The sequence below is a fragment of the Numida meleagris genome, chromosome Z (assembly GCF_002078875.1).
Source record: "Numida meleagris isolate 19003 breed g44 Domestic line chromosome Z, NumMel1.0, whole genome shotgun sequence".
Classification (NCBI taxonomy): domain Eukaryota; kingdom Metazoa; phylum Chordata; class Aves; order Galliformes; family Numididae; genus Numida; species Numida meleagris.
The window spans coordinates 35,298,750-35,311,380 of NC_034438.1; the positions used below are offsets into that span (position 1 = coordinate 35,298,750).

Below are 12,631 nucleotides of genomic sequence, written 5' to 3' on the forward strand. Positions count from 1 at the left end.
AGAGGCATTAAATGCCAAGAGAGCTACACAAAGCTGTGGAACGTTTTGGTAGCTGCCTGCCTCCTGTCTGCCTTGATCTGCATATTTGCAGATCTCTTCACTATACAGTAATTTTTCATAGAATCATAGAATCTTAGAATGGTTTGAGTTGGAAGGGACCTTTAAGATCATCTAGTTCCAACCCCCCTGCTATAGGCAGGGGCACCTCCCCCTAGAACAGGTTGCTCAAAGCCCCATCCAGCCTGGCTTTGAATGCTTCCAGGGAGGGGGCATCCACAACATTTCTGGGCAACCTGTTCCAGTGTCTCATCACCCTCATGCGAAGAATTTCGTCCTAATATCTAGTCTAAATTTACCCTCTTCCAGTTTAAAGCCATTTCCCTCGTCCTGTCGCTACCTGCCCTTGTAAAAAGTTCCTCCCCAGCTTTCCTGTAGGCCCCCCTCAGGTACAGGAAAACCACTATAAGGTTTCCTTGGAGCCTTTTGTTCTCCAGGCTGAAGAGCCCCAGCTCTCTCAGCCTGTCCTCATGCCCATCTTTGTGGCTCTCCTCCGGACCCACTCCAACAGCTGCATGTCCTTCTGGAGCTGGGGGCTCCAGAACTGGATGCAGTAATCCAGGTGGGGTCTCAAGAGAGCAGAGTAGAGGGCACTCTATGGCCAACAGCCACAGCTTAATGCAAGAGATAATTTGGCTTGTGCTAATAGTTTCTGCTTAGTTGTCCATTGGCCCTTGGGCCATAATTACATTAAACTATAAGTTAATATCTTTACCATTCCACTCTTGTTACCTGATGCAGAATTTAAGCCGTCATGTCTTACTGAACTGTTTATGCAAGGAAATATAAAGAAGTAGCCACAGGTTTATTCTCTCACGAAGTAATAGTGTGGAGGTTGAGTTATGCGTTTAGATCTATTTTCACTGGCGGCACTGTGGGTTTAATTCTCTCCTAACACTAGGCACAGAGGCGAAGAGGAGGAAGGCAAGTTTACAAGTCCTTGTATGCCTCCCCTACTGGAACCTGAAAGAGCTTGCTTCATGGTAGGGGAACAGCTGGAAAGCAGAGCAGCCTTCCTCCCCAGAGGATTGCAAGGACAACCATGAGTATTCCTTAAAGCCAGTTTCCTGACTGTTTATAGTCCTATGCTTTGCTTCTGTGATACAAAGAGTCTGAGGCGTAACAAAGTAATGATTTTTTTTCAAATGTAAATGTATTGCAGATTCTGATTCTGCTTCCCAAAGCAGATGTTGAAAATACTAGGAAAATAAATCCAGGTGTAGAAGGAAATAGAGCACTTTTAAAAGCAAGGAAGTAGTCATGTATATGAATATCCCAGTGTGTATGAGGGTGTGTCTGTCGGGGGGGAGCAGGTGTGGGGATGTATACATGCATGCATGTGTGTGTGTTTTGCATGCTATATTCCTTGCTCTCTGAAGTGTTTTATGCATTTTTTTCTTTCTTAAAAAATTAATATGCACTACAGAAAAATTAGTTAACTATTTGCATAATGTACTTTATTCATTTCCCCTCCTTCTTTAGCATTTTCTACACTGGAAAAGTCAATACAGCAAGGTGCTGATTTGCAGTGGTCTTATGAAATAACATTAACATAAATTCTAAATATTTTTTGGCCTTACACTGCCATGTACTGGATCAGCATGGATCAGCCTCTTCGTAGTGTTAGAGACCAGACGTTTGAAGACTGTTGTGTGAGACCTTGTGCTGTCCTCCTTCAGAGCACTCTAATTATAGGAATACTGGCTCAGTACTTGGGGTTACTTGAGTATCACACATTGAAAAGTTGACTTTTTTTTTCCAAGTTCCCAACGGTCAGAAATATTTTTCTTGTTTTCCATGATAAAACTTGGCAAGTAGCTGTTCTTGTGGCCTAGTTTAATCTCAGATTTTGAGGTTTGAAGAAGGAGCAGCAACAGAGGGAGTTACACCCTTTGTACTGTGGAAGTGGGTCTTTTCTCTCCCTCTACCATAAAGGGAGAGTGAGCACAGTGTAAGGAAGTTGCACTCATAATGTGCTGACAAATCTCTCTTGTGTGTGAATTGTAGACCAGCTGTCAATACTATTTGGACTTACAGCTTGAAGCAGTGGCTGGAAAAGACAATTCTACAACTTCACTTTTAAGAGAAGGCCTGCATTTGTGGTCTTCACATATGTGAAATTGTGAAATGAAGATTTATGGAGTGAGACCAATCATTTATTAACATTAAATAAAGAGCAAATTACCTCCATAATCCCAAAGATGTCCGTTGATACTTCTTGGGCAAGTACAACTGCAAATTTTTTCTGTAAACAATGAGTTTCTCTGCAGGCAGCACATTTCTGACTCTGCAGGGTGACAGGCAAAACCTCTTTCCCTTTTGGGATCAGACGCTGAGATAGTTTTGAGACTTGAAAATCTCTTTCTTGACACCAGAAACAAAGCAGTGAGTCACTGTCAGTGACCAGCCAGACGCACCAGAGCTCCATCCGGTGTTGTCAAGTGCAGAAGGCAATGTGTTGGAGCACTTGCATGTAACAGACGCTAGCTCTTGGCTTCACTTTCCCCCAGCAGGCTGCATGTTTGCAGAAAATACTTTTCCAGTATTGAATTCACTGTTCCTGGGGAGACTGTAAAAATACAGAAAATGCATTGGGACCGGTGATGACTGTGTTCATTTACACTTTATGAAGTTTTCTAACACCTTCAAAACGTTCCAACCTTTGCCTTCTCTCAAATAACTTCTGAACGATGTTTTATTGCAAATAAAACACTCAGAAACCAGCTTTCTCAAGAAAAACTGCACTATGAGCTGTTTTTAAAAAGACCACACAAAGCTTGGCACATCAAGCAAAGTTATTTCTGCAGTTTGTTATCTATGTAGTTTATTTTGTTTTGGAATGCATACAAAGCACATGCTGCTAAATCCGGCTCATCTGTTGATACTGTGATACCACAACCAGCTCAGCAAGGCCTCCAGGCTGAAAAGGGCTGAGACTGAGAGGGTGCAGGGGAAATATCTAAATATGCTTGTTTTGCACTTAGTTCTTCCCCAACTGTCCCTCTGTGGCAGATGACAGGTTCCAACACCAGGGTGGTAATATAGAGGGTCAAACCTATTGGAGACATTTGAGGTTGTTTTATTGTGTTTTGAGCAATAGATTAGGGCACACACTTGCAAGAGAATTGCTCCCTGTGGGTAGTGTTCATCTGAATGGAGTTTTATGGATCACCTCAGCTTTGTCAGTGCCTGTGTGATTACCCAAGGCTATCTTAAGATGTAGGTAGAATGAGGCTTAATAGCTTTAATGGTCTGACAGAGGGAAAGAAAAATATAACTACCCATAAACTTCAGTACTTTGGAAAGTTTTGCCAAACTTTTACTCACTTTGGCAGTGAAACAGGAGTCAGTGAGGATATTTTGAAGGAAGCAGTGTTGTGAATTGGCAGAGTAAGATTGATAGATTTTTTCCTATGACCAGTATATACCTCAGGTGTTATTTCTGTCTTGATAAATGTGTGTTATAGCTCAAACAACAAATGGTAAATACCCTTGCAAGCAAGTGCCTTGGGATAATTAATACTGGATATTCACGGAATGAAGTTGATGTAAGTGCTTGCTAAAATTCATGGAAAATTTCTGCATTTCCCTTCTAAAGTTATCTGGAAAGAAAGGAAAATATTTTGGGCCTCTGTCAAGAATAAAGATTGAGCATCTGCAATGACAGGTGTCCCTGGGCAGCTGGAGAAGTGTGAGAATAGTCTGCCTGGAAGAATTTGCTTATGTGTCATCACTGCACAAGAGGAAGCACAGGGGCCACCATAATGTGATGGGCGCATGAAGAGTGGAGGGGCCCACACAGATGGCAGGGCCCTGTGCTTATTCTGGGTGATGTCTAATGGCCTGAGAGGAACTCAGATACCGGGTGATTCATCAGTTGGATTCAGTCCCAGTGAAGAATTTGGTTGGCTGTATAAATGTCACAAACCTCTGTTGGTCAGCAATAAGATACCATGTGGAAAGCAAAACACTGGTGCTCTTCCTAAATCTCCTAAATTCCTAAAAATTCATTGGCATCCATTTCTTCCTCAGACTGAAGCTTGCACAAGAGTCTTTTGACTTTGGTACCAGGTGAGTATTACAGATGTGATTCTGGGTATTTCAGATGGTTCACTGAGTGCCAAAGCAGCCTGACCAAATCTACTAATGGTATAAGAGACTACAACTACAGAGGCAGAGAAGAGGGAGCCAGAGAGCACCAGCCTCCCTCACAGATGGTCACAGCATCCTGTAAAATACTTTGGAATCTTTTGAATTTTGAGACCAGCAGGGAATATACGCTTGTATATAATCCCTATAAAATTTACAGTCATTCTAGGGTTCATAAATACATCCAAGATTCTGGAAAAAAAAACAAAAAAAAAAACATGGCAAGCTTTCAGTCCTATGTTTTGATGTGTTGTTTCATATTTTTAAGAGAGAATAATAATTGAAGAATTAAAATCAAAGGTTGCAGTAGCCTTGATAGAATGAATTCCAGGCTTCCTGTGCTATGAAATCCACCTCCAGTTTAATTTTTCCAGTTTTAATAGTTCCTGTGTCAGAGTACTCAGCCAGAGCCATTACTCATATTTTTGGAAGGGAGCTCTCTTGCAGGAGTAGGATTGTGATCAGAACCCCAGTGCTCAGCCTCTGATAGATGTAATCTACCATGCAGCATGGATATTAATCATTTGGAGTATATATTCTTCTTGAAGAGGCAAGGTGCATATGTTTGAATGAAAAATCCATTGGTAAACATCTCTGGGTGTAGGGGATTTGATATCGAATGAATGTAATTGTACAGCAGGTTATATTTAAAGTTCAAATGGCAATTGTAGATTTCAGGATTAACTGTACAACAGCTGTCCATTCCTGTAAAATGTGCCTGAGGTGTTTTAGAGATAACAGTTACTTACCCTGAGGCTGTTTTGATAATCTCTTGAAAACCCTTGTTCTCTCTCTCTTTTTTTTTTTTTGTTTAGGTGGATTTTGGCTTAGTCTGTCTGTATACACGTACATCCCCAGTTGCTACCAGCTACCTGTCAGACGGGAACCGTGTACAGCACAGGAGGCATAGAGGCATCTCTCATACACCAGTGCCCCAAATGTTGATCTCTGAAGTGAAAAAACTATTGGATGCAGTTTGCAGAACTCCATGAAATATTAGCTATGATCCTGATATCAGTTATGTTCAGCCTCAATAGATGTGTTTCTTGCAGGTTTTATAGTTGCAGATGCTCAATCTTCATTGTCACATGCTGCTGGTCCAGGATGAGACTTGCTGGGACAGAAAATGAGTCACTGCGGCTGCTTTCTCACTTAGAGTGGATTACTAGAGAGTAGCCATTGAGTAAACATGGCAGCAACTAAGCGGCTGCCACACAGCAGCAGCTGGCAATAAACAAAACAAGAGCAAGTCACTGTCAGCAGCTTTTATGAAGCAGTGATGTGACTAGGCAGGCTCAGTCAGGCAACCTTCTACCAGGTTACAGTTAGCACCCATCAGGACCTGATTAGGTCACTGTTAAGCAGTTTCTATAGCCAACTGTTCTGAGGCCTGGATCTAAATGCAGACTTGGTTTGTTAGCGTTTCTGTGTGTGTTTTGTGATGTGAGATCAGTGGTCTGTCCACTAATGTCATCTTAATGATCCTGGAATAAATATAAAAAAGGTATGAAACTATTGGCCTTACGGAAAGCAGGAAACTGAACTCAGGAATTTTTGAAGCCAGTGAAACCAAATAAATATTCCAAATATTTCAAAACCAAATAACATTTCAGCCTTTGCAAGACCTAATGCCCAGGTGAACATCAGAGTAAATGCATTTTGTTTAGGCCAAGCACATTTATAGATTTCCTTGCGGGGAAAAGGCTTGTGAGCAAAGGATACATTTTATTAGTCGATCAGATGCAGCTGGGAGAAACAGACGAGTATTTAGGCAGATGAGCTGTTTTTCATAGTGCAGTAGGCCGAGTGATTTGGCAGATGGAGAGAGAGCATCTCAGCAGAAAAGCCCTGCTTTCATAATCTCTTGACTAAGTGCATCCCTGTGGTTTGTAGAAGCACTCCAGGAGGCTTCCAGTTGGGATTTTTCCTCTCCCTGAGGGTTGTGATGCAACATTCCCAGGACCTCAGAGCATGTTTCAGCCCTGCACCCAAGCCAAGTCAGCCTGGGCAGGCTCTCACTCTGCTCTCCTCTAGGCCCCAGCCCTGAGGCTCTCTTGTCCTCTCCCTTTTTGGGCTGCTGCTGTTGTGCTATTGCTTGCTCTGTGGGATAGGGACCAACAGCTTGGTTTGGGTTGCAAATCTATTGGCTTTATCTTCAAAAAAAAAAAAAAAAAGAAGCCACTGTTGTATGTACTAGGGATTAGCTGTTGGCCATGGGCTGGCTGAGACATGGTCAGAGCAGAATGCGGAGCAGAGCTAGTGACATGCCATGAGCATACCCCAGCACACCCACAGTGCGCATCGGCAATGTTAATAAACAGCATAATTCAAGGGAACACTGTAGGAGTGAAATTTTGTCTTCTTTTGTTGAAGAAAGGCAGCCCTGCACTGGTGAAAGAGTTGCTGCAATGCTTTCCCCTGTGTTTCATCCTGGGGAAATGTGATAGGGGAAACAGATGGAGCTCGTAACGAGAAATGAACTCTATGAGCACATACATGCCTGTTGGTTTCTACTTTACATAGTTCTTATTTTTTATATTCCTTGTACACTGGGAACAATAGAACCTGATTTGAGGAGCCAAAGACTACAGAAAAATATCTTCTAAAAGATTTATTTACAGTTCAGAAATCCACAACAGAGCATTCCGTGTCTCCAAATCTTACCTGTTTTCTGCTCAAGTATACCACAAAATCACAGAAATGGCCTTTTGAAAGAGCTGTCACAAGTAAAATCAGAGATACCCGATGGGAATATGGGACCTTCTATGTCAGCAGATAAAGAGTTGTCAAAATGATTAGAATGAACAACATGAAAAGGAGATGTGAGAGGTTTGAACAACTGCGTGCTGGGGCAGGTGGATAGTCTGGAAGTCCACGTAGTTGTGTTTGGAACAAGTGGAAAAAAAACTTGAAAAGTATATAGAAATCTGTGAGGTCATTGTGAATGAAAACAAGCCCACATGGTTGTGCTTGAAACAAACAGAAATTCTAGTGTAATTGGTGCATGATGTCAGGATCTTGGGACTTCTGGAGGGAGAGAAAGGAGACAACCCAGTTGCGGCCAAAAGCTCTTACATTTAAAGCATCCCCAGTGAGACTGCTGTAGTGGAGCAACTCCTCCAAATCAAAAACAGAAAACAGCAGCAGAAGCTGAACCCCTGCCAGGCATTTGCAGCCATGCCAGTGGATCAAGGCAAGAAGGCATTGCCAGTATGGTAGTAGCTGTGACCGCACACCAGATATACGAAGAGCTGCAGGATATTGTGTTTCTTTGACAGTTTTTGACAGGCTCACTAACAGCTGTCTTTGTGCACTTTCTGGGGAAGCAAAGGAGAATGCAGGAGGTAGAGCTGGTAGTTGATCCAAGATGGGAATGGTGTTGGTAACAAACGTTTGAGAACTCTTTTCCCCTGGGCTGGGAGAAGGAGCACTCTGACCCAGCTGGTATCCAAAGGCCCCAGTGATAGCTCACACTTTCTGAAGATAGAGTCCATTTGTAAAGCCTGCCAGGGGCATCTCCCGCTGTCAAGGCTGTCAGTGCAGCACAGAAAAGTACATGATTGCTGGGAAGAGTTACCTGTGTGCTTATCGCCTACGACTGTGTGCTGTTTTGTGCAATGCTTTCAGTTTTGACTAAATATTACTCAGTTTTGTGGAAGTTGTGTGGAAACGCAGCTGTTCTTCCTGAAGAAGTGGAACAGTACTGGGGTGAATTTAAGGAGAGGGGTGAATTTGCCCTCCTCAGTGGGCAGTGAAAGGGCTTCCGATGACCAGATAGGACTATGAGCTTTTGGTGCAGGCTTGAGTTGCCTCCATGAACAGACAGGAGGAGCCCCCAGGCAATAGCAGGGCACGAGTACAGCCAACATTGTCCACTTTTGTGTCTCTTTTCCTCAGCTGCTTTCACAGAGCTGCTTTTAAGAAACCACAGAAGAGACGGAGGTTTAAAGACCAAACAACTTTTTTGCTGTGACAACACTGATTGATCCCAGTGGATACTGTGCATTTCTTCTGCAGTGAATCTAACAGTTTACCATAAATAACCTCCACCATGGCTTAGCAGGAATGGAAAGACCAGCTATGTGCTGCCTTGTCAAGTAGCTTTAATCATGGACTTTTCAGGCATAAGGGACTGAGCCGCGACCTTCGTGAATGTGGGCTAGCCTTTGCTGCTCAGCCCAGTGCACACTGTGCTTGTACCTATCTGGACAGGTCAGAAATTGCTGCCGTAAGTCCTCTGGAGACCAGTGGGAAGTAGTCAAAAACTGACTGCTGCTGCTCTGCCTCATCTGACAGCTGTGGCCAGCCAGGGGGATGTGAGGCAGATGGGCAGACATCCTCTTCCTCCTCCCCCTCCTCCTCCTTCCTTCCTCCTGCTCTGGTTGGCTGACAGTGTGTGGCACTGCTTTCTGCAGCTGCCCGGGATATACTGCTGCTGAGGCCTTGCCCAGAGGTTCTGCTTATGCTACAGGCCATGCTTTCTGGAGATTGACATATGGTGACACCCTGATCGAGGCTTTTGCATACTTGAATGGTTTGGAGATTTCTTTGACTTTCTTCATTGAATTGAAAGTTTTTCTTCCTATTGAAGTCACTTGCTCATGCAATTTTTTGCTTTCCCAAGACACTAACTAAAAGGATTTGGAAATTCCACTCTTCCTCTTCCCTCCAAAAAGCCATACCAAAATGTGTTGTAACTCTTCCTGGGAAGAAGAATTTTGCCTAGAAAAATCTCAGCTTTTCCTAGTTAAAGCAAATTTAACGATGATCCACATGCTCCTGTGTCTTTCCAGATAGCTGACAACAAATAAAAAGTGCAGCATTAGTTGTAAAGTTTCCTTTTCGTTGGAAAGAAATGGTACCAAAAGCAAAGTGTTGAACGTGAAGTTTTGGTGTCCAGTTTCCACAAGCCTTCACCTTTTCAGCCAAAATCTCATTCAAATATCTAGGAGAATTTGTGTGTTCCTAACTCAAACCTTGAACTTTCATCTAAGCATAATCTGCTCCCAGGGGTAGCCTTGAACTACAAACAGTTTTCAGAATGACCATTGATATCATTAGTATTTTTATCATTAGTGTTTTTAACCAACTTTAACCAACTGATGATGTGAGAATGAATTGTTTTGCTACTGCTGCTTCTTCTTCTTTCTTTTCTTTAAGGCGGTAGAATATTAAAAAAAAAAACCTACGAAAACCCAAATATTGAGATTCCAAAGGAGTATCAGTATCATTTTTTTTTTATCTTAAGAATGCCTGGTAATGTTCTTTCCTGTTTCTATAGAGAAATCTAAACATAACTGGCATTTCTTGCAAATTTTGCCTATAAATAAATGAGTAACTAATGTAAATTCCCAACCTTTTTCTGCTTCATATTTCCTTGATAATGTTTCTTTTGGAACTGTCTATTTATGTACATTTTTCCTGTAAAGCTGCACTGTTGCTCAGCTGAGCAAACAGCTGTGACGGATATAAGCCCCTTGAAGGGTGTAACATGTCTGTGGTTATGTTTTCAAATATTTACAGGCTAAATACATCAGTAAAAAGCTAGCTAGAAATTTTAGTTATCCCAGTTGTTTGTTTTGATTTTTTTTTCTAGTTTCTTAATGGAATGTGGTTTAGCTTATTAGCCAGTGTCTGGCATTGTGCCTTGTTTGTGTTAGTTACAGGGCTATCAATTGCTGTCATTCCCTCACAGTACTGGGAGAAAAGGGGAAAAGGTAGTATTACTGGTCCCACCCCAATCCCCTACAAATTATTGTCATAATCACTGCTGACTGATGTATAGATTCCTATTTAGTAAGTAAATAATACTAATGAGCAGGTTAAATACTGACTAGGAAAATACAAGTTAATGTCTCTGTAAGGAACTGCTTATTAGAAAAGCAAGGTCAGAGATGTGCATTGAGGAGGATTTTAAAGGTTTCATTTTGCTAAGTGTTACTGCCACAATGCATATTTGTGTTTAGTTTGGATTGGTTTGTGGCATCAGGTCCTAAGTTCCCCAGGGCTCAAGATTTTGCTTGTTAATGCAGGAAGGAGCGCATGCTTGGTCCTGTTCAGAGTTTGATCCAGCTATCAGGAAGAAAGCTACACAGTAGGTGAAAAGTTATTTCAGAAACCTGGGTTGAAAAGTGTGTTACTTGCCAGCTGGTGCTGGTCAGAGAAATACATCTGAGGATCCCCTCTCTCCCATCTCTTCCCCTAGCTGCAGGCCTTTGCCAACACCAGGAAACTGCTGACTGCCAGCAGTTGTAGGTAGTTGGCTGTCACTGGCTGCTGTCACCTGTAAAGTAGCTTGTATGGTCTCTTCACTGTAACAGAAAAAAAAACCATGCCATTCCCTAAAAAGGGAAAGAATGTGCAGCTTTCCTGTATCTACATACTCAATTATGCTGGTTAGGGCTTCATCTACCCCTTAGTTAAGTAGTTGCCAGAAATTGCAAGAAATTGTACATTTGTATTTTTATATCATCAGGCTTTTACCAGCATTTTGTGTGATTCCTGTGGTGCTGAAGAGTAGCCCTCTCCTGAAACCTCCGGAGTGACTTCTATTAAATGCTTTTGATGGTTGGAAGGAAGAGGATTTTGAGAAGAAAAAAACAGCCCAGTGTAGCGTGCTGCAAAATGAAGCTGCATGTTGCATTTTTAATGAGAATTTTCTGGGTACAGCAGTGTGCATTCATCCAGTTCTTCATGGACTGCTAAATATTCTTCTGTTACTCCCACAAACAAGTGTGGAAATTTGTCTGCTTCTTTACTCCAAGGAACCCTCTCTTCGCATTGATTTGCTCTCACAATTGCTCTGTGTCAGTCCTTGAGGTCTGCATTGTGAGACCTTCCTTTCTGCAGCAATAGCACATGTCATTGCTATTATTGCAATACAATTTAGTATAAAGGCCATGTAGTCAATGCTAGCATTCATTTGGAAGAAGCTTAACATTAGCATTTTCTGTGCTTGATTCTGCAAAGTGCCATTCTCCCTGATGCTGATTAGCAAAGCATTTGAACACACACATAAGACTCGCTATCAGTGGTCCCATTGATTTCAGTGGAGCTGATCACATACTTAACTTTCCAGAACAGGCTAAAATGATTAGTAAATTGGGATGAGAGCACTTCTTTTCTGGAGACTTTAGAGGTTAAGTCAAATTAATCTTTCAAAAGAAAAGAACTAAGAGATCTTGATTAAAAAGAATGTTCATGATCTTTGCTTTCATATCAGCGGGGATTCAGACCAATCCCATCTGGAAACTCTAAGAGGTTTTCTTTCTTTTTTAAATGACTACTTCTGTACAAGAACTTTAGTCTACTTATAATTAAGTCTTAAAGCCAGGCAGCCATTTGAACCTCACAGCTGGTAATTTGAGGTCTTCATGCGAATGGGTTTTCCTTTGTCGCTGCTAACTTATTTCTGAAAAAAGGGGAATGTTATAAGAATGTTCTGTTCTTCTGTAGGGTTTCTTCTGAAATCTAGACAAAAATAGGGTTTAAGTCTAAACTGATATTTCCAGGCGTGGATTCTGTATTGTAGATTTCTTTGTAAGCAAAAGGAAGAAATATATACTTGAAGGAAAGAAGGTAGGTGTGACATCCTGCTATGTGAAGGACTGACATGACACAATCCTCAAGAGCTCTTGCAGCTCTTGCATGCGGTCTGGCTATTGAGAACTGGTACCAGTTCTGATTTGTCTGATACACGTGTCCGCTAGGTTAGGAGGGTTGTTTTCCAAATCGTGTTCCAGGCACAGATGTCCTAGCTTGTTTTTTGTTTGTTTGTTTGTTTGCCGCTTGAAATTCTGTTTCTCTCTCTGTTTCACTTGTTTCTGGTATTGAATTCCAGCTTTCTGTGACTCCTGTATGCCGTTATGCACTCCCGACCTTGGTTTCGATGTGTTAGTGAAGTCTCTGAGACTAAGCATCTGTTCCATGGTGATTTATTGTTGCCTCATTTTTTTACATGTTGTTTCTTTGGTATTTTTTGTCCTCCTCATACTTTCTTAGCTTTTCATCACTTCCTTTCATTTGTTGGGGTTTTTTTTTTTTTTGTTTGTTTGTTTGGTTGTTTTTTTTGAAGCAAAGCTGATGTGTTAGGCCCTGCTCCTAAAATATCAGTTTGGAGGTTAATTTTGAAGTAGTCCAATTGACATTACTGATACTTTTAAATATAGCACTACACTTAGCACTGTTCTTGAATCAGTGTATTTGTCCCTGTTAGTATCACTTGAGTGTCTTTCTAACTTTCTTCTTTGAAATTGGGAATTCTTTACAAGATTTTCGCTGCAGTACTTTTTTGTTCATTGCTTCAACACAAAAAATAGAAAAATAAAGTAAGAAAATTTTGATCTGTAAATCTAACTAAACATCCCTGCAACGTGTTCTTGTGTAAATTATCTTTTTAATCACATGGTTTGTCTACAGCTACCAG

At 41.6% G+C, this 12,631-nt stretch overlaps 1 protein-coding gene across 3 annotated transcripts in view; it reads left to right on the forward strand.

Moving 5' to 3' along the window:
- Positions 1-12,631, forward strand: part of MAMDC2 (MAM domain containing 2) — a 61,157-nt gene that overhangs the window by 18,892 nt on the left and 29,634 nt on the right. The gene's annotated exons all lie outside the window — the stretch shown is intronic.